This window comes from Cetorhinus maximus, chromosome 9, assembly GCF_964194155.1.
Source record: "Cetorhinus maximus chromosome 9, sCetMax3.hap1.1, whole genome shotgun sequence".
NCBI classification, from domain to species: Eukaryota; Metazoa; Chordata; class Chondrichthyes; order Lamniformes; family Cetorhinidae; genus Cetorhinus; species Cetorhinus maximus.
In genome coordinates this window covers 71,734,066-71,756,189 of record NC_135887.1, presented here as the reverse complement: position 1 = coordinate 71,756,189, position 22,124 = coordinate 71,734,066, and the positions used below count along the sequence as shown (strand labels likewise).

The window sequence follows — 22,124 nt, the reverse complement described above, 5'->3', positions numbered from 1 at the left end:
TAACGACCTCATGGATCTTGATTACCGTAATAATGACCATATGAATGTGACTGTTCGCCTTACTCACTGAGTGATATCCCTTTCAACTCCCCATTCTTTCAGTTCTATTTCATCATCAACAAACCTGCTGGCAAGGCTGTAGTGGAAGCACCTACACTTGGGAAAAGCCCAGGATCAACTGTATGACTCTCCTCCTTATCTCCTTTTGAACTGCAACTCTACATCATTCCCCTGATCATCACTTATTTCTTCTCTTATCATCTTCCCTCCCACCTTCCCCGGCACCATTGCCTCCAATCCCACTGGACCCTACACTCTGCACAATTTGTTTCTATCTCCTGGATTTATGACCTGGGTACCCATTCCTGTCCCACTGAGGTAGTCTCCTCTCACCTGATGCCATTCTCTCCCCTTAGTCCAGTCTTTCCATACCTACATTTATGATGCTTCAGATGCTCTGTGCTGCTTTGGCCATTCCATATTAGGTCTCCTATTCATTTTGTCACTGTATACGTATTGAATCTTTGTACTGCACCAGGATGGCTGCTGAATTCACCACTTCTTTACTGAAAAGCGACCTAATCCCTCCTCTGCTCAGCTGAGCTTGTTTGCACCCTGACAGCTTCTCTTTTAACTCCACTCACTTCCTTCAGATAAACATTGTTGCTATGGAAATCTGTATAGGCTCCAATTATGCCTGTCTTTTGGTAGGATATATGGAAGTCTTTATTTCAATTCCACTCAGTCTCTCTCCAGATCTCTTCTCCATTACACTGGTGACTATGTTGATGCTACCTCCTGCTGGCTTCAACCCGGAGAATTTCAGTGATGACGCACCAATTTCCGCCCATCAGTCTTTGTGGTCTTCCTCTCTCTTCTCTTCCTGGACTCACTCATCATATCTCTGTTAATTAGGTATCCCCGAGATGTCTATACAAGCCCACTGATTTCCACAGCTACTTGGATTATGTTTTTTGTAAAGTTACTATTACTTTATCCAGTCTCTTTACCAGAACTTTTAAAACCTTCTCCTTTTTCCTAAACTGATGTATTCCTTTATTTGCCGTTGACAGTGCCCTTGATCATATCTACCCTATTTGTTGCCCCTCGACTTACATACTGTTCTCAGCTTCAATCCCATTTCCCCCCACATCATTTACATCCATCTCAGCCGCTTAAAACATCATCACCAATGGGCACATCTTCCACCTTCTCCTCAGCTTTCTGGGGAATGGTTCCCTCTGGAATACTCTTCCAACATCCCGAGTTCTGACTGCCCTTCTTCTGACACTCTTCCAGCTACAACATATACTCATTCACTCTTCCACCCCATTATGAGGCAACATGCATATTGTATTTACAGTTCTTAAAGCAGAGTCCTGTACAATGGGGAGTTCACTGTAGATTGAACCATGTTGCTGAGTGCCTCATTGTTGTCTATAAGTGTGATCCTTGTGGCCACCCTCTGGTCTCAATGGTGACTTTAGAGATTTCAGCCTTTAGCTGAAGGTCCATTTCTTGCCCATTTTCCCCATCCACCTACCATTTCATACATTGTATTTTGGAGGCTTTTCTGGGTCACATATCTTTTCTGGACCTTTACAGTGTCGTACATAGCTTTTTGTTCCATCATTGCATTATCACTGCCTCACGGAGATGACTGTTTAATGTTCACCAACTCTCACCTTTATCTAGTCCTTTAAAGAGCCTGTTGCTGGGCATCCATCAGTTCTACTTTTACCTTGGATTACTCCACTCACCCACCTCCCCCTCCCCAAACTCTGCCCACATGCCTCACCCCCAATGGTCTTCCCTGTGTTGAAGCAGCTCCTGGAGGCCCACGGCAGCACGTGAAGACTGTGTAAGGGGGCCATTTCTGGTTGTCAGCCCATGATACACATAACTTTAAACTCATATAGGAGTGTTTGTTTATAATGCTGCTAATATAACCTTTAAAGAGTAGCAACTGTTATATTCCTTAAACAAGGGAAAGTGCTTTCATATGTCTCAAATGCTGCCTGGGAATAGTGTTCCCTCTTCTGCTACCCAGTAACATTGAATATTACATACTGTCTCCATCAGCTATTTTCTTTTCTCAATGTTTGAAAAGTAAATACTTGTATGGTACTTCATATAGAGAAATCTCAACAATATGACTGCCATGGTCTGTCAGTGAAATGATTCACACACTGGGTTTAGAGCTACTAAATCATCCACTAACACAATAAATCCTCTGTCATTCTTCTCGTGGCTGACAGAGGTAAATATTCATTTGCTCAACACAGCACAATGCAACCTAATTATAGTGAACTCAAGTTGTTTAGAGCGAAGGGGAAGATTTATTAAGCTCCATCCACTACATGTGGCACTGGATGAACTAACATTGCTGCAATGAACTGAAACTCCTCTCAGAATGAGCATTTGTGTGCTAATCCTTTGTATGACAGATTAGCAACCCTACAGAGCATGTTATAGACCTGCAGAAACCAATGACAATCAGCAGCAATTCACCTGGGTCTTCAAATAGACATATTGAAGTGCACAGTATATTTTGGAAGACACTTTATGATTCAATAAAATATATTGCATTGTGGTGTTCGGATACCTCAACTTGTCTTTTGACTATTGATCCAGGGCTTCCTTCAGGGTCCTACAGCCTCTGCATTGCATGTCTCTGTCATTTAGCTCCTGAGTGAAAACTTATTCCAGTGTATGTCTTAGCCAAACAGCCACAATACAGGGAAATTCTTGCTCCAGTGCAAAGTCTTTCATGGTCAGCCAACTCCTGATAGTGGAACTCCTGCTCCAGTGTATCTCACAGTGCTCAAAGAGACTCTAATGCAGTGAAACTCTTGATCCAATGTATCTCTCTGTGCTCAGACAGACCCCGATACAGTGAAACTCTTGATCCAGTGTATCTCTCACAGTGCTCAGATGGACCCCCATACAGTGAAACTCCTGATCCAGTGTATCTCACAGTGCTCAGACAGACCCCGATACAATGAAACTCTTGATCCAGTGTATCTCTCAGTGCTCAGATGGACCCCCATACAGTGAAACTCCTGATCCAGTGTATCTCACAGTGCTCAGACAGACCCCAATACAGTGAAACTCCTGATCCAGTGTGTCTGACAGGGCTCAGACAGACCCCGATACAGTGAAACCCCTGATCCATTGTATCTCACAGGGGTCAGATGGACCCCGATACGGTGAAACTCCTGATCGAGTGTATCTCTCAATATTCAGATGGACCCCAACACAGTGAAACCTCTGATCCAGTGTATCTGACAGTGCTCAGGTGGACCCCGATACAATGAAACTCCTGATCCAGTGTATATCTTTACTGGGTTTCTTTCCGTTTATATATTCATATTTTAAAAAATATATACATATCGTGACTGGATGGTGATCAAGGTCAGGGCAGAAGCCTCCACTCCTCACAAATCCTTTCTGGCAGGGGCACTATTGTTGCATTTTAGGGTGTGTCAGGATTTTAAAATCTAAGAGAAATAATTCAAACTACATTATTTCTTAAGAAACTGTGTGAAATGTTTCACATGCGCTTGTTAAAATTTTAAAGTTAAGATTTTTTTTTCTGAAAGCCTACATCTTTCATTATGCAAGTGGCTTTAACAGTGAGCACAGCTTAGCGTAAAGGGTCATCATTTCAACTCTACTGAAAACACAGTTTCTGGAAAACTCCTCAATTATCATAAAGCAGTTTTTAAAAAAAAAAGAAAAGTCAACAGCCCTGAAATCTCATCCAGGAACACAGAGAGCTCTTAAATTAATCTGCCAAGACATAATCTGCATAAGAATGCTGTATCCGTGGTAACGGCAATTAGTTTGGATACAATAACATGGGACTGGCAGAGGGACTCGGATAAGATGTCTGGAGAGATTGATGCTGGCTATTTTACTAGTTTGTGTGGGCTAACCTGACCCTGCCGCCAATATTATACGAACCTTAGCCGAGTTAGACAAGTTGTTCCAGCGTTAAGACAAGAGAGGTAGAAATGGAAGTAAAATCCTCAATCTAGAACACCTTGAAAAACTGGATCGCAATTTCATTCAGTTCAGAATGCATCATACCAGATCTCTGACATTACTGAAATCGCAGGGGTGGAAGACTGGATTTTGCTGGATGTGAGGGCAATTGAATTCAGGTGCTTAAAGGAGTCAAGTTAGGTTGGAAGAGAAACAAGTGCGTAACTAGGTTTGTAGATTTACAGGAAAACCATGGAGTTTAACTAGTTTTAGGGCCAAGTCACTAACTCATTGGCATTTTCTTTATTATTTTATGCGATGTGGGCATTGCTTGTAAGACCAGCATTTATTGCCCATCCCTAATTGCCCTTGAGAAGGTGGTGGTGAGCTGCCTTCTTGAACTGCTGCAGTCCATGTGGTGTAGGTACACCCACAGTGTTGTTAGGGAGGGAGTTCCAGGATTTTGATCCAGTGACAGTGAAGGAACGGCGATAATTTTCCAAATCAGGATGGTGAGTGGCTTGGAGGGGAACTTGCAGGTGGTGGTGTTCCCTGTGTCTGCTGCCCTTGTCCTTCCAGATGGTAGTGGTTGGGGGTTTGGAAGGCGCTGTCTACAGAGCCTTGGTGAATTCCTGCAGTGCATCCCACAGACAGTACACACTGCTGCTACTGTGCGTCAGTGGTGGAGGGAGTGAATGTTGAAGGTTGTGGACGGGGTGCCAATCAGTGAGCTGCTTTGCCCTGGATGGTGTACAGCCTCTTGAGTGTTGTTGCAGCCACAGTCATGCAGGCAAGTGAGAATATTCCATCACACTCCTGACTTGTGCCTTGTAGATGGTGGACAGGTTCAGCATTCTCTCGTGACACCCTGGTCCACTCTTCGATATTTAACAATCCCTCCCATTCCCACAGCACCTTTCCATATAGTGCAGAAGATGCATACCTTTTACCTCCTCCCCCTTCACCATCTGAGGCCCGTACACTTCTTTCAGGTGAAACAGTGATTTACGTATATTTATTTCAATGTAGTATACTTTATTCGCTGCTCACAATGCGGCAGTCTTCCTCTACATTGGGGAGACCAAACGCAGATTGGGTAACCACTTTGCAGAACACCTCCCTTCAGTCTGCAAGCATGACTTTGAGCTATCGGTTGCCTGCTATTTTAATTCTCCACCTTGCTCCCACTCTGACCTCTCTTGTCTTTTGCCTCCTATGCTGTTCCAATAAAGCTCAAAATAAGCTCATCTTTTGATTAGGCACCTTACAGCTTCTGGACTCAAAATTGAGTTCACCAATTTCAGATCATAACCTGGGATCCCATTTTTTTGAGCAATAGTTATCAGTGATGATTCTGCTTTGCTATTTACACCTCTAGATTCATTTTTTGTTTATTTACTTGTCTCGTTATCATTCCCATTGCCTTGCACCATCATCCCCTTTGTCACTTAATCTCTCCTGCCTTCCACCCTATCAAACACTATTGTGCTATCTTTCCCTCCTTGCTTTCCTTGCTTAAAACCTGTTACATCTCTACATTTTTCTAGTTCTGGTGAAAGGTCATTGACCTGAAAAATTAACTGTTTACTTAACAGATGGATGTGCTCTCCAAAATGGGGTTTGGGGAGGGAATCTGCAATTGGGTCCAACTCCTCAACACAAACATCAGTAGCACAGTTTCAATCAATGGGTGGGAGTTGGAAAGCTTTCTAATTAAATCTGGAGTCAGGCAGGGCTGCCCTCTCTCCCCTGCCCAGTTCATGTGTTGCATAGAAGCCTTGCTGAGTCCATCAGGAGGGATTTGGGAATAAGAGGAGTGACAATCCCAGGTCGTGGAAGCACTCAAGTCAAAGCCTCCCTGTACTTGGACGATATTGCTACCTTCTGCTTGGATCTGCTGTTAGTGCACAGACTGATGAGCATTTGTGACCAGTTCAAACTAGCCTAGGGAGCCAAGGCAAATTGCAGCAAGAGCAAGGCTATGTTCTTTGGGAACTGGGCTGACCCCCTTTTGACCTCTTCAGGCTGCCTGGAGGTGCTGGGGATATGGTTCAGAGGGACCCGGAAACTGGAAGGGGCGAGTAGCTATTGTTAAACAAAAACTGGGCATGTGGAAGCGAGGCTTCCTCTCCATTGCAGTTAAGAATCATCATATAACCATTGGCTCTCTCTAATGGAGAGAGATGTCCATGATCCTTCATGGAATACAGCAAATTAACATTATGATTATAAATTCACCCTTGAGCAGCTTGCGTTTACCCAGTAAAAGAATGGAGAGATGATTGGGTACAAAAAGCAGACTGACCTCAGCAGTGAGAAATTGAAGTATTGTACATGGTGATAATCTGGCCTTTCCTTCACTGTAAAAGCTATGGATGGCTGGAATGCCTGAATGAGATGCTGCCCCTGTCAAAAAGTTTGTTCAAAATCCCAGGAGAGTCAAAAGTATTTTTAGTAGCTAGATAGCTTTAATGAGAGATATTAATGGCGACTATATCTACAACTAGGAGCTCACAGACAGGTGTTGGCTTACACTTGGCCTCTTAATATATATAATCCCTCAATTGTATGTTAGTGTTTATGCGCAGGCCTCACCTTGAACTTAAGGCCTCACCAAGAACTGCCAGCAAGATTCATTCACTGGTATTAATTCAATTTAGACAAACTGCCAAGTTCATTTCCAATACCCTTGTGCATAGTCATTTAATTATTAAGAACAACATCCTGGCTCTTCAAGGCAGAACAGAGAGTGCCATCCATTTTTAAAAATCTATAATACCACCCAAAATAGGTGATTTGGGTTATCTTGCCTTTTGTCCATTTGAACTTACACCTTACCCTGAGGAATGAACTGGATTGTGCAATTTGCACATCTATTTCCTCCACACCTTCATCAGGGGTTACTGAGCAACAGTTAGCTTGGGAACAACTGGCCAGCTAGTTGCCACTGGCTATCTTCACTACCAAAGCAGATTGTCCCACTTCCTTCCTTGGTCATGGCAATAGACCAACCATCAACTTGGTACAGTCCCCACCACTTGGCGTTACTGGGATTTACCCTCTGTAGACAATGGACAGTAAAAACAATCTCCAAGTCATTATACAAAAAACTGATCACCTGTGCCTCACAACTGTGTTCAGCAATTTAAACCAACAAATTGAAAACACTAATATATTTTAATTAATCTTGGTGCATCCAAATATGCCCAGGTCATGTAAATTCAGATGTGCTACTGTCCACAAGTATGATCCAACTTGTGCAACATGCAAGGTTGTAGTGACTCTTTTTGATACTTTAATCTCCAATATTTTTGCTTCTGTTACTGTACAATTCCACTTTAACTTGGAACAGTTTGACACAGAAATCCCCAACGTGTAGAAAATGAACATTGCACAGAGGGGTGATGTGAAGTGATGTGTAAATCAGTAATTAAAAGGGAATTAATGAGATTGTGAAAAACCTGTTGAAGTGCCTGAAATAAGTTTCAAGTGGCACCTTTGTAATTGTCACCTATGGTACTGGAAAATGGTTATTGCTATTTGTCTGATATAGGCGGCTGTCATGATAAGCCAATAAGTGGTGGAGACTGCACTGGAAATGCCCATTAGGCCTGCTCTTGCTGCACACTCTATTGTGGGGTGATGGATTCTGCTCCACATATCCAATCTTCTGGGGGAAATTTCCTCACTCCCTGGTCCCGAGGCGTATTCAGGAATATTCGTCTCTCCCCACATCTTCAGCATTAACGCTGAATTGCTGCCCTCAGCAGGCAACATCATCCATCCCCATGCCAACATCCAAGCACTGCTGTACTCCATGAAGTATAGTTTACACAACACCACTGCTCTGGTAAAGGGCTGTTGCACCTGGTGATTTTTTTCTTAGAAGAGAAAACTATCACAGAAATTAAGAAAAGGGGAACAATAAAAGGCCAAATGGTGTTTGGATTTCTTTTTAGTTCACATTTTGGTCTATTTTTTCAGTTGCTAAGACTAAAGATAACAATAACAGTTCACAAAGACACCCGAGATCAGCACTGATTCAATATTTGCCTCAGCTTCCAACAAGACAACTTCCACATGAAAGGCTATTTAATTAATTACAAAGTTGTGGGATTTAGAGTAAAACCTGGAAATGGATTTAAAAAGGGTAGGAAACTGCAACTATTCATTACAGAAGTTATGTCAGGGTGAAGAGAAAGTACTAGGTGGGATGCACTCTCTACCATTTCTAATTTACATAACTGACTTGGATTAGAAACACAATGCAAAGCGACCAATGCAGATGACTCCAAACTAGGAGGGTTGGCAGATTCAAAGGAAGCACCTCAAATTTCAGGTTGATAACCTTTCTAGTCCTGACAGAAGGCTGTGGATCTGAAACCCGTTTCTCCCTCCACGGGTGCTGCCCGACTTACTGAGTATTTCAGACATTTTCTGCTTTTATTTCAGAGGTCCAGCATCTGCAGTATTTTGTTTTTGCCATATAACAGGATTGATTTCCAGAAATTCTCAGTCATTCGCTGTGCATGTGGATGAGGGGTTGGGGGAAAGAGAACAGTTTGTCATGTTCTGTTGGAACATAACAATGTTTCTCCTTCCATCCAATGTTCTTCTCTCTTGCCCCGAAGGTTCAAATTCCAAGAGTATTGGCTCTGTCAGCACCTCATCAAATTTAGGATGGGTGAATTTAGATAATAAGCTTTGGCAGGCTATTCCAACTGTGGGAGTCATCCTTGCTGAGTCTGATCCTGTCCTAACGCAACTATACACAAATGCATACTTTCCAGCAGAAGTCACTGAACAAGGAACCCTGGCTGACCTTAGGAATAATTTGCATTGTTAAAATAAAAGTCCTGTCAGTGCTTTCTCTTGTCGGATTCACTATGTATCTATGAAGGAGGAAGCAGATGGTTATATACCAGAAATAGAGGGTAACCAGGGGCCTAATAAAAGTGAGGAACTTAAAGTAATTAATATTAGCAGAGAAAAGGCATTGGAAAAACTTAAAGGACTAAAATCCCCAGGACATCGTACATTCAAGGATTTTAAAAGAAGTAGCTGCAGAGATATTGTAAACACTGGTTATGATTTTCCAAAATTTCCTGGGGCAGAATTTACGTTCTGAACTGTAGGGTTTCTGAGTGATGAGATGTTGGCAGATTCCCGTATACAATCAAAGACTTAAGCTGGGATTTTCCACTCCCATTTGCGGTGGGTGTCAAAGCGGGTGGAAGTGGAAAATATCAGATATTAAAAATCAGTTTCACGTCACTGTAAAACCAGTTTGCAATCGTACACTCCACCCATCAACGGCGGGCCACGATTCCTGACATTGCACGTTGGGAAGCTAGTTTCAATACATTAGAATCTCATTATAATCTCTGCTCGCCGGAATCATCCCTCCCATGCTGGATCATGAGCTCACAATCATGTTGACGTGTTTGACAATGGTACATAAGCGACATGCACTCGGTGACCTGCACTTCGAGCTTTATTTGCCTACTTTGCTTTGGGAAGCACTGGCTGTCAGCAGCACAGGATTCGTAGGCAGCACCACATCACCTTTAGCGGGGCTCACGGGCAAGTCTCTACCTACCAGACCAGCTGTAAGGTGGGGGTGGCTTTTCAGCAGCTGTAGGGCTAGGGCTTGCTTGGGGAAAAGGGAGAAGTGGCCCCAAGCAAAGGAAGAAGCTGCAGGGCGAGGGCTGTACTGGGGAAGGGTGGGGGGGGGTATCCTGGGGTGTGAGTGGGGGGGTGCATGTTGATCTGTGCAAGTGGCCTCAAGGTGGTGAGGGCTGAGGAAGCAGTCTCCACAGCAGATGAGGCCAGTTGTAGATGTAAGGGTGCGTGTGAGAAGGTATGTGTGAGTGAGTGGTGATGTCCATTGAGCTGGCAGTGAGTGAGATGCCAGTGAATGTGTAATTGGCTTGTGAGTGTGTGAGTTTAGAGTGATGAGATGGTTGCCCTACACTGGCAACACAGATGAGATCATTCATTCTCTTTCTGCACTGGATTGCCAACCTCTTCTGTGCAACGTTGGCACTGACCACGACTGCCACTGCCTCTGAAGACGGAACGGTGAGATTGTTGGACTTCCTGTGGGCAGAGTAGGGTCGGAGGACATCATGATGGGCATCCAAAAGGCATTCCAGTGTAAGGTCACTGAACTCTTTTTGGCTTTCAGGGTCATGTCTTCACTGGCACAGTCCTGGGTTGCAAGCATTGAGGACTGTGTGCGTGGCTGCAGTTTAGATATGGCACCTGGAGTGAGGAAATGATGAGGTAACTGCATGGCAGGATGATTCAGAGGCCGCCCGCTAACGATGCGGCGTGTTTCCTGTGGCTGCACAGTTAACGGGAAGCGGACGATATGGCACAAAGGCACAAAAACCTGTCCTTGCGGCTGGTGGGAAAAATGTCTTTCTTCACGCATGCCACCGCACTTGGTACAATTCAGGGAAAATTCCGGCCTTAGTCATTGAAAACACAACGCTTTTACTAAATTAAAATACTAATCTTTACAAGCCATAATGTCACAATGGAGCTTGGATCAGCGTCAAAATTTAGGCACTGATCATTTCATGAAAACTAGGATTCTGCAGAGGTTTGGAACTGGGGAGGTGGGGGAGGCTGTAGGAGCCAGGTTAAGATGGCCAAATGTCTCTGGATGTCCTATTTCAAGACCTCTACTGAAAGGCCACCCTGCTGACCGCAATATCACTGAGCTAAAGTTTGTTTCTGAATGGTATGCATGACACAGAGTAGCTTTAATGTTGGTCTTTCTCCTCTTCCTATTACGCTGTTTACTCACTTTGCCCTGACTGGGATTATGTGCTAGGTTTTCCATTGAAGGGTCAGTCGATAATACCTTGTTATTGCCAGTTAAAAAGGTAGAAGTTTGGCCTAGGTGACTGTCTCTAGTCCTCCCTCCTCTTCTCTTGAGAGCATCTTCTCACCAATAAACACTAACACTTTGAAATTCATTCTGAGAACTCATTTTTACTGAAGAATTCATTATCAGGTTAGGTCAGTCAGTTTGTTGATGACTGTTTTAACCCAAAAAAAAACAAGGAGCCAACTGTCATTAAAACAACTAGAAATAAAAGAAAAATTCAAGACAGCTTCAGTACACTGTGCTCTTTTTACATAATGTGAAAAACTGATTAGACTAGACTGATTAACCACAATTATCTGGCTAGACATTTATTATAGTATTTCAAAGAAAATACAGAGACACTTGTGTGAGAATATTACAAAGACCCATTGCATGTCAGGCCTTAAAACACAGGATTGGACAGAAAATAAGAGACTGTGGTTGAGATTTACCTTGTGTTTTCCACCTGTCCTGGGCAAATTGGAGTGCAGCAGAACAGAAAGTCGCAAGAAACATGCTCATGCCTGTCAGTCTAGCCCATGCAAGAGCGACTAACGTCTGTCACACATTCTGCAGTAGGTGTTGCGCAGGACCAGAGAGAGAAATCGTGGGCCCTGGTGCTTCTCCTGTTTCCGGGCCCCTTATCCCGGCCCCCTAACCCTTCCCCTAACATTGGATGCCTAGAATTAGGAAACAGTCACAGTGGGGTAAAACTGTTTTATATAGATTTAGCAAAACTTCTTGGCTTTTGTACTCTGTGCCTCTATTCATACAGCCCATTGAAAGCTCAGGTTTCAGTGTGGTGCACTTTACAACCATTGCTTTGTCAGACAGTTACACACAACTTGGTTATTCATATTATGCAACCAGCTCTTTTTCTTTGAACCTGGCCCTATGCAAAATCCAGACAGCAACAACTGAAAGACTTGAAACTCACAAGCACTGCAAATAACAATCCTATGTAGAAATGAGAATATATTGAACTAACTGACGCATGACTTTCACATCCAAATTTGAAAATGGCAAAATCCTCTAGTAATTTAGTACCAACCAATTCACCTGCAATAATGTGCTTTTTCGATTGACACAAGTGACCATTGTTAACAGAAAAATTACACTTATCTCATTTTAAATTGAAACTAACCACACTTGCAAATGCCCAGCATGCAGCATACAATAGAGCAAAGTACTGCAGATGCTTGAAATCTGAAACATAAACAGAAAATGCTGGAAATACTCAGCAGGTCAGGCAGCATCTGTGGAGAGAGAAACAGAGTCAAAACTTCATGACCACCACCTGCACTAGTTCTGATGAAGGGTCACTGACCTCTGTTTCTCTCTGCACAGATGCTGCCAGATGTGCTGAGCATTTCCAACACTACCTTCTTCTATTGGAGCAAAATTAACCCCTTTTGCCAAGCTTCCAAAGAGCAATCAGACGTCCTGTGAGCCTCTCATTCCCTTTCAGCAAGAATTCCAGCAGCTGCTGCCTGAGATCTGGCTTAGCACAACATTAAACATGAATTTCAGAAAAAAAAGTTAAGGTATAAAGAAAATATAAACAACTTGCTCAGCAAAAAGAAACAATGCCAAAGCAATAAATTGATAAATTCACTAAGAGTAATTAATAAAAATGACCATTAAAAAGTTAGTTACCCAATAAAACCTGATTTGCCTTTTTGCTTAAGCACTAGGGCTAGAGACAGACTAGGTCCCAAGTCCTTGACCACCAGGGAAGGGGGAGCGGATCAGGGCTGAGCTAAGGAGGTGGGTTCAACTAACACTGACCTTGTGTATGCCTCTGGTGGTGCACACTCCATGCTGGCCTCGGCTGAATTCATACAAAAATGGGGGTCGGAAGCAGGTTGCCTTTCAGCATGGGATTTCCTCCTCTCCCGGCCCAGTATGTGGATAGGTTTTTGGGAAGAGAGGAGGAGAAGAAGGAGGGGGAGGAAGGGCAGGGGAGGGTGTATGCTCCACACCGCGCAACTTGTGTGTGTGCGCGCATGCGTGCCTGGCTCACCTCCAGTCTCAGGGTTCTCGCTCCCGTCCTCTTGGTCTCACACACGCTTACTCAACAAATTCTCTCACTCCAACACACACACACTCACTCACAATGTCTCACACCAACACAGACACACACTCACTCACATTCGCTCACACCTACACATATACTCACTCACATTCTCTCACAACACTCTCATTCTCTCACACCAACATACACACACACTCACATTCTCTCACACCAACATACACACACACACACACTCACATTCTCTCAACAAATTCACTCTCACCCTCGCCCACTTGCCCTTGCCCTCTCACTCTTGTGCCCTCGCTTGCTTGCTCTCAAGCTCGCTTCATGCTCACATTCACTCACTCTCACACAGGGAAGTCAGGAGCCACAGATACCATCAACTGAGGGAGGGCTTGGAGGGCAGGTTGCAAAGTGAAGGGAAGGGCCAGGGCCTTGTACACAATGGACCTGAGGGGGATGTCAGGAGAGGAAGCCAAGACCATGGCTACATCACTGTCAAAGGTCTAAGGAGAGGTCAGGAAGGGGCAGAGGCCAAACCCAAACACCATTGACTCAAGGAAGGACTTGGAGGAGAGATCAGGAAGCCAAGGGTCTTGTGCGGGTAAATCAAACATTGAGGCACCAGGCTCTTTACCTTATCTTATCTTGCGCTCCAGCCAGATCTGAAGAAGAGTGAAGAAAATAGCACCCAACTACCCCTAAACTGACAGTCCATGAGGTAAGCAAGATAGGAGGGACTGTGGAATCTGGCATTCCTACTTGGCCAATGATTGCTGTTGTTCAGAACAACAACAATCATTGGCTGAGTAGCCTGTCAATTGGGATGGTCTATGTGCCAGATTGGCTGCTTTGGACACGACAGTTATGTTATGCAGCTTTTGCAGCGCCTTCTCCTGGGCCCTGGTGTTGAGTGATGTGAGGGAGGGAGGGAGGGGTACTCTTGTGCACTCGCTACTGGCCAACAACCAAGCCTTTAGCAGAGGCCTATGATAGACTGTGGGTAGATCATCCTATCCTGTGCATTTTCTATTGAATGTTTAAACAAGAGATTTAGCAGAAACGAGTCTGGTCCCAATTCCTATCCATACTATCCTTGCCTCTCCGATAACAGCCCTATCACTTCCAAAATCTCAAGAAACTTTGGATCTAATATTCTACTGAACTTATGCTTTACCTGACCTGGGATTGGTCACCTTTCACCTTGAGCATCAGAAAACCAGAAATGTTAAGTTAAAATAAAAATGATTTGATTGCATTCCTATTCTATTGTAGGAATCAAACAGCCTGGCTTTTGGGGTCTGTGAAGCAGCAATCTCATCAGTTTCTGATCTGGTTCACACCCTTTAACAGTTTCATTTACTTTTCCAGAATATATTTCCACTATTGCAGTCCTGTGAAGATCCTAAACCTTACAAACCCACAGGTTGTGATCATTCCCCTTCGCATTTATATAGATGGGCAGCAACAACAGTTTTTATGTATATAGTGTCTTTAATGTACAAAAAGTTCCAAGGCGATTCAAAGGAACATTATCAAACACAATTTTACACTGAGCCACATAAGGAGATATTAAGGCAGATAACCAAATGCTTAGTCGAAGAAGTCGTTTTAAGGAGTGTCTTAAAGGAGGAAAGTGAGGTAGAGAGGTGGAGTGGTTTAGGGAAGGCATTCCAGAGCTTAGGACCTTGGCTGCTGAAGGCATTGATGATGAAGCAATTAAAACTGGGTGGTGCTCAAGAGACCAGACATCTCGGAGGCTTGTAGGAGCTAGGGGTGGAGGGATGAGATCACATAGGGATTTGAAAACAAGGACATGGATTTTAAAATCGAGTCATTGCCTAACCAGTAACTAATGTAGGTCAGAGGGCATTGGGGTAACAGGAGAATGGAACTTGGCATGAGTTGAAACATGGGGAGCAGAAATTCAGATAACCTCAAGTTTAGAGGGTAGAATGTGGAAGGTTGGCCAAAAATGCATTGGAATGGGCAAGTCTCGAGGTAACAAAGGAATGGATGAGGTGCAGTTGTAAAGTCGAACAATGTTACGGAGCTGGAAGTAGGTGGCACAGATGTCAGGTGGCAAGCTTATCATGGAGTCAAATATGACACCAAGGTTGTGAATAGTCTTGTTCAGCCTCAGACAGTTGCCAGGGACAGGGATGGAGTCAGAAGCTAGGAAAGGGTTTTTTGGTGAGGACCGAAGACAATAGCTGGAGGAAATGTATGCTCACTCTGTACTGAACATCTGACAAGCTAGAGATAGTGGAGGAATTGAGAGAGGTGGTAGTGAGGCAGAGCTGGATGTCAGTGTACATCTGGAAATTGATGTTTTCTGATGATGTTTCCAAGGGGGAAGCATATAGATGAGAAATATGAGGAAGACAAGGATAGATCCTTGGGGGAATACCAGAGGTAATGGTGCGGGAACAGGAAGAGATGCCATTGCAGGAGATTCTCTTGATATAACTGGAGAAATATGAATGGAAGAAGATGGCGTGGTCAACTGTGTCAAAAGCTGCAGACGGGTTGAAGAGGACGAAGAGGGATAGTTTACCTTTGCTACAGTCATATAGGGTGTCATTTGAGAGTTTGAATAAGAGCTGTTTTGGTACTATGGCAGGGACGGAAACCTGATTAGAACAACTTAAACGTGGTGTTGTAGGAAAAATGGGCACAGGTTTGGGAGGCGACAGCACATCCACAGACTTTAGAGAGGGAAGGTTGGAGATGGGGCGGATGTTTGCAATTGGACAGCAGTCAAGGATGGATTTTTGAGGAGAGGGGTGATGATGGCAGATTTTAAAGAGAGGGGAACAGTATCTGAAGAGAGAGAACAGTTAACATAGGAGTCAGGAAGGGAAGTTGGGTGGATGACAATTTATTGGGATTAGAGGGAGCAGGAGACAGGTTTCACGGACAAGATGAGCTCAGAGAGGACACAAGGAGAGACAGGACAGAAATTAGAGAAAGATGCAATTTCAGGGTGAGGATAGGAGGAACCATTATATAAATCTCGACCCAGTGATCTAGGGAACAGGAGGGAAGCAGAAGAGGCAGCTTATCAGATGGTCTCAATTGACATAGATGGGCAGCTCCACCGAATACCTCAAATTACCTCACGTGTGTGTGTCAGTGTGTGCATGCACTGTGTGTGTTTGTGTGTGCATTGGACAGATGGTGGGCTTTGCATGTGTGCGTGTAGATGTGCAGGTGGGCGCTGGTGTGTGTTCATGCGTGTGCGGTGTGTTTGTGCATGCGTTGTGCGTGTGCATGTTGAGTTTGTGGAATTAAGAGAGTGGTCTGCTTGCTGCTTGTTTCCTCTGCATGACATCAAGATCAGGTTCCAGCCTTTCATTCATTCTGCATTCTTATTTAGTGTAATTAAGTGTATTCTATCAATCTAAAAACAGAAGCAATACTGCCGTATGATTCACAGTAGAGTGTAACATGAAAATTGTTTCACACTTGGGAGGCAAAATTAGACATCTATTGAAAGGTTCTCGACACCAATTACTGCTGGAGGTTGGAATGCTTGACATTGGAGGTTTGCTGAGGTGTCACACACCATCATGCCCCTCTCCTGTATGGCTGTTGCACTGCGTGCTGTTAAACTGTGTCACCCTCTCCAATAGTTCTGTCTCCTTCCCATGCCCCCGAGCTGCTGCACAGATTTTCAAGTATCTTACATTTTGTTGGGAGGACGTGGTGAAAAAGTGAACCGTTCTCAGCATCCGCTGGGCTTGACCATTAAGCCTGTGCTTCTCACAGAAGTGTTGGTATGGGACTGTGATCAACAACAGAAGTCAAGCGAGTGTTTAATGAACAGTAACTACACAAACCCCTGATGAAAAGGCAATAGCAAACTTAAATGCATGCGCCTCTCCATTGCTTCAGTCTGCCAGAGCCTTGTCTCAGCAAGCCGCTCCAGCCCGTCAGTGCTGTTTCCACCCCCTCTGCTGGTACGCTGAAACCATTCGCATTCTAGTAGTAATTTGGGGTTATTCAGTATCCCCTGTTACACTCTGTACTTTAGGACTTAGGGTCAAAGCATTCAAATAACCTCTCAAAATGGACACACAGTTATGGTCACTTGTCAATGACTCCCCTCCTCGTCATGGCAAAGGATGAAAATGGGAAAAAAACACACCTAATGAAAGAAAGTTTTATATTGTAATATTGTCCTTAAAAAAACACCCATTGGGACACTCCTCACTCATCTCCCATCGTTCCTGTTTGTTTTGGGAGGATCCCACTGCTCAAACAAAATCCAAGGAAGCAGGAAATTTTCAGGGTGGGCCTGAAAAACATTCATGAATGCAGTGTAGGGCTTCTTCACGTCCCAGCATTAACCAGCACATCTGTCTATTGGCTAGTGATGGGCCGCTTCAGATTTAATTAGGTGGGGCTTTGGGTGAAGAAGGGGTGGGGACAATGAAGGAAGCAGAGACACAAGGAAGCAAAAGCAAAACAGAAACAGCGGCTTTTTAACTCAAGCAGTTGGCAAGGCTCCTGATGCGTAAATACCCAAGGAACACTGATGACACTGTTATGGAAAAGCGACTTGGTAACTGGCTAAGGGCAAATGAACCTGAGGGAAGTTGGGGGTGGTGGTGGAATTAAGCCAAGAAATGGGAGCGTGGGAGAAAAGGAGGGGGGAGCGGCAAACACACACAATAGAATCCAGGGTATTCCAAATCCAGAATGTGCAATACTGTTTCTAGGCCAGCACCTGACGTACATGCTCTGGATTCTTTGATGTTTCCCAGCAGACAGCACTGCTTGCTATGCATGTAGTTACCTGCAAAGGCCTGAAGTTCTTGGATTGCACAGCCAAGATCAGTCATACATTGTTTGGGAGCTCTGCCACACACAAATCATGACTCAATGCATTTATATAGTACTCATAGACGTTTATAGCACAGAGTGAGGCCATTCGGCCCATCGTGTCCATGCTGGTCAACAAAGATCTGATGATACTAATCCATTCAGTCACGAGGGGACATAAGTTCAAGGTGAGGAGCAGGAGGTTTGGGGGCATGTGAGGAAAAACATTTTTACCCAGAGAGTGGTGACGGTCTGGAATGCACTGCCTGGGAGGGTGGTGGAGGCGAATTGCCTCACATCCTTTAAAAAGTACCTGGATGAGCACTTGGCATGTCATAACATTCAAGGCTATGGGCCAAGTGCTGGTAAATGGGATTAGGTAGGTAGGTCAGGTGTTTCTCACGTGTCAGTGCAGACTCGATGGGCCGAAGGGCCTCTTCTGCACTGTGAGATTCTGTGATTTTCCAGCACTTGGCCTGTGGCTCTGGAGGCAACGCAAGTGAATATCTAAATACTTCTTAAATGTTATGAGAGTTTCTGACTCAACCACCCTTTCAGGCAGTGAGTTCCAGACTCCCACCATCCTCTGGGTGAAAAGATTTCTCCTCAACTCCTCTCTTAGCCTTCTACCTCTTACCTTAAATCTATGCCCCCTGGTTATTGACCTCTCTGCTAATGTAAAAAGTGCCCTCCTATCCACTCTATCTATGCCCCTCATAATCTTATACACCTCTAACAGGTCCCCTCTCAACCTTCATTGCGCCAAGGAAAACAACCCAAGCCTATCCAATCTTTCCTCATAGCTCAGACCCTCCAGCCCAGGCAGCATCCTGGTAAATCTCCTCTGCACCCTCTCCAGTGAAATCACATCCTTCCAATAATATGGTGACCAGAACTGCATGCAGTACTCCAGTTATGGCCTAACCAGCGTTTTATACAGTTCCAGCAGAACCTCCCTGCTCTTGTATTCTATGCCTCGACTAATAAAGGCAAGTATCCCATGAGCCTTCTTAACCACCTTTTCTACATGCCCTGCTACCTTCAGGGATCTGTGGATTTGCACAGCAAGGTCCCTCTGATCTTCAGTGCTTTCCAGGGTCCTACCATTCATAGTGTAATCCCTTGGCTTGTTAGCCCTCCCCAAGTGCATTACCTCACACTTTTCTGGGTTGAATTCCATTTGCCACTGCTCTGCCCACCTGACCAATCTATTGATATCCTCCTGCAGATTCTGGCTATCCTCCTCACTATTTACCACCCTAGCAATTTTTGTGTCATCCGCGAACTTCTTGATCATACCCCCTACATTTAAGTCCAAATCATTTATGTACACCACAAACAGCAAGGGCCCAGCACCGAGCCCTGCGGAACCGCACTGGAAACACACCCAGTCACAGAAACATCCCTCTACCATCACCCTCTGCTTCCTGCCTCTCAGCCAATTTTGGATCCAATGTGCCACTTTGCCTTGGATCCCATGGGCTCTTACTTTCTTGACCAGTCTGCCATGAGGGACCTTATCAAAAGCCTTGCTAAAGTCCATGTAGATCACATCAAATGCATTACTCTCATCAACGCTCCTGGTTACCTCCTCAAAAAATTCCATCAAATTTGTCAAACACGACCTTCCCTTAAATCCATGCTGACTATCCCTGATTAATCCGTGTCTCTCCATGTACAGATGCATTCTATCCCTCAGAATTCTTTCTAGTAATTTCCCCACCACCGAGGTTAGACTGACTTGCCTGTAATTTCCTGATCTATCCCTTCTTCCCTTTCTTAATAACGTGGCAATGTTAGCAGTCCTCCAGTCCTCTGGCACCTCACCTGTGGCCAGAGAGGATTTGAAAATTACTGCCAGGGCCCTTGATATCCTTTCCCTTGCCTTTCTCAACAGCCTGGGATACATCTCATCCCGGGCCTGTGGATTTATCTACTTTTAAGGCTGCTAAACTTGCTAGTACCTCCTCTTTCTCTATGCTAATTTCCTCTAATATTTCACAGACCTCCACCCTGATGTCTATATCTATATTGCGAAGACCGGCGCAAAGTATTTATTGAGGACTGTACTCACGTCTTCTGGGTCCACACACAGATTACCTCTATGGTCCCTAAATGGCTCTACTCTTCCCCTAGTTATTCTCTTGCTCTTTATATATTAAAAAAACCCCTTTGGGTTTTCCTTTATTCTACCCACCAATGCTTTCTCATGCACTCTCTTAGCTTTCCTAATTTCTTTTTTTTAAGTTCCCCTCTGCACATTTTATACTCCTCTAAGGACTCTGCCATATCAAGTCCTTGGTATCTGCCATAAGCTTCTCTTTTTTTCTTAATGCTAACCTTTTATGTCCATTGACATCCAGGGCTCTCCAGACTCCCCCACTTTGTCTTTACGGGAACATATTTGCCCTGTACTCTCGCTATTTCCTTCTTGAACACCTCCCACTGTCTGACACAGTTTTATCTGCAAGTAGCTGCTCCCTGGCCACTTGTGCTAAATTGCATCTCATCTTAGTAAAATTAGCCTTTCCCCAGTTTAGAACTTTTATTCCTGGCTCAACCTTATCCTTTTCCATAACTATCCTAAATCTAACTCAGTTACGGTCACTATCTCCAAAATGCTCTACTGATATGCCTTCTACCTGCCCGGGCTCATTTCTGAATATTAGGTTCAGAACTGCCCCCTCCCTTGTTGGGCTTTCTACGTACTGGCTAAAAAAGTTCTCCTGGATGAAACGTAAGAATTTTGCTCCCTCCCTACCTTGCACACTAAAGCTATCCCAGTTAATATTTGGGTAGTTAAAATCCCCTACTATTACTACCCTATTATTCTTACACTTCTCTGAAATTTGATTACATATTTGATCTTCTATCTCTCCTTGACTGTTTGGGAGCCTATATTACACACCTAACAGCATGTTTGCCTCTTTTGTGTTTTTTAATTTTACCCATATGGCTTCATTTGATGATCCTTCCAAGATATCATCCCTCCTCACTGCTATAATTGATTCCTTGATCAATATTGCAACCTCCATCCCCCTCCTCTTCTATCCCCTCTCTATCTCGTCTGAATACCCTATAGCCAGGAATGTTGAACTGCCAATCCTGCTCCAGAGTAGTGAGGCCTCTGGCTATGGGGACAATACCAACTCAGGTGACCAATTTCAGATATCATCACTTGGGGAACAGGGTGAATATATGATCACAGAAACTGCTAAAGCCTATTTGTAACAGTTTTCTGGGAGCAATGTCGAGATCTATCCCTGCCCAACCTTCCACACCAGAGCCAGCTCAAAACCCAAGAATCCCACATTGTGCAAAGAACACAAATTTCAGTGTAAACATCTCCAGCCAGCTGCTCATACATGTGACTTACTCATGTACACTACTCCAGAAGTATGCAAATCTCTTTCAGTCTTCAAATAATTCTCTTAGATTAAAAAAAGGTTCAAAAACGCTCATTAAAATTCTGTTCCATTTGAAAAAAGAAATCTCTGTGTGGTGACGGGCGCTGATATATAAGCAGTATTTCCACAGGCTCTGTCTGAATTATCAAATTATGGTAATCAGCCCAGCTTCCTCCAACACCCTGGAGATGTCCACCTTGGACACAAGAATTCTACGTGGGGAAGATATACTATGCATCACACCCCAGACTGCTCACGTACAACAACTTATATTAGTGTACTGCCTTTAACATTGTAAAACGTCCCAACATGCTTCACAGACACGTTATAGAATCATGGAATAGTAAAAAAAAAAGGCCATTCAGCCCATCAACTCTGTCAGTTTTTTGAAGAGCAATCCAATTAGTCCAACTCCCCCTCTCCAAGCACCATATCACTGAAAGTTTTTGCCAACTAAAGAGATATTAGGGCATGTGACCAAAAGCTTGATCAAAGAAGTAGGTTTTAACAAACAACTTAAAGGAGGAGTGAGGCAAAGAGGGTTAGGGAGGGGATTCCATAGCTTGGAGCCTAAGCAACACAAACATGAGCGCAGATGACGGAATGATTAAAATCAGAGATGTGCAAGAGGCTAGAATTGAACGAGCACACAGATCTCATGATTAACACCATAGGGAATCTCAGGACATACAAAGATTTATAAATATCAATATCATTAAGTCTTATGAGATGGAAAGTCCTTCAACCAAACAGATCCCAGATGTGTGTAACCAGCTATCAATCTGCCTCCAAAACCAGTTCCATTTTCTGATTTGGTTGCTTCTTTGGTTGAACCAATGATTTTCTGGGGCACATGGTGCTGTTGGCACTACTTTATTTACTCACTGAGGTCTTGCATTTATCTCGCAAGAACTCTTTATTCATCAGATCAAGTGTAGAAACTGAAAGAATACAAGGCTGGGCCACAGTGCAGCAATGTTCAGGTTAGACT

At 44.0% G+C, this 22,124-nt stretch overlaps 1 protein-coding gene across 1 annotated transcript in view; it reads right to left on the bottom strand.

Moving 5' to 3' along the window:
• pdhx (pyruvate dehydrogenase complex component X) overlaps positions 1-22,124 on the bottom strand; it is a 199,915-nt gene that overhangs the window by 11,077 nt on the left and 166,714 nt on the right. The window lies entirely within an intron of this gene.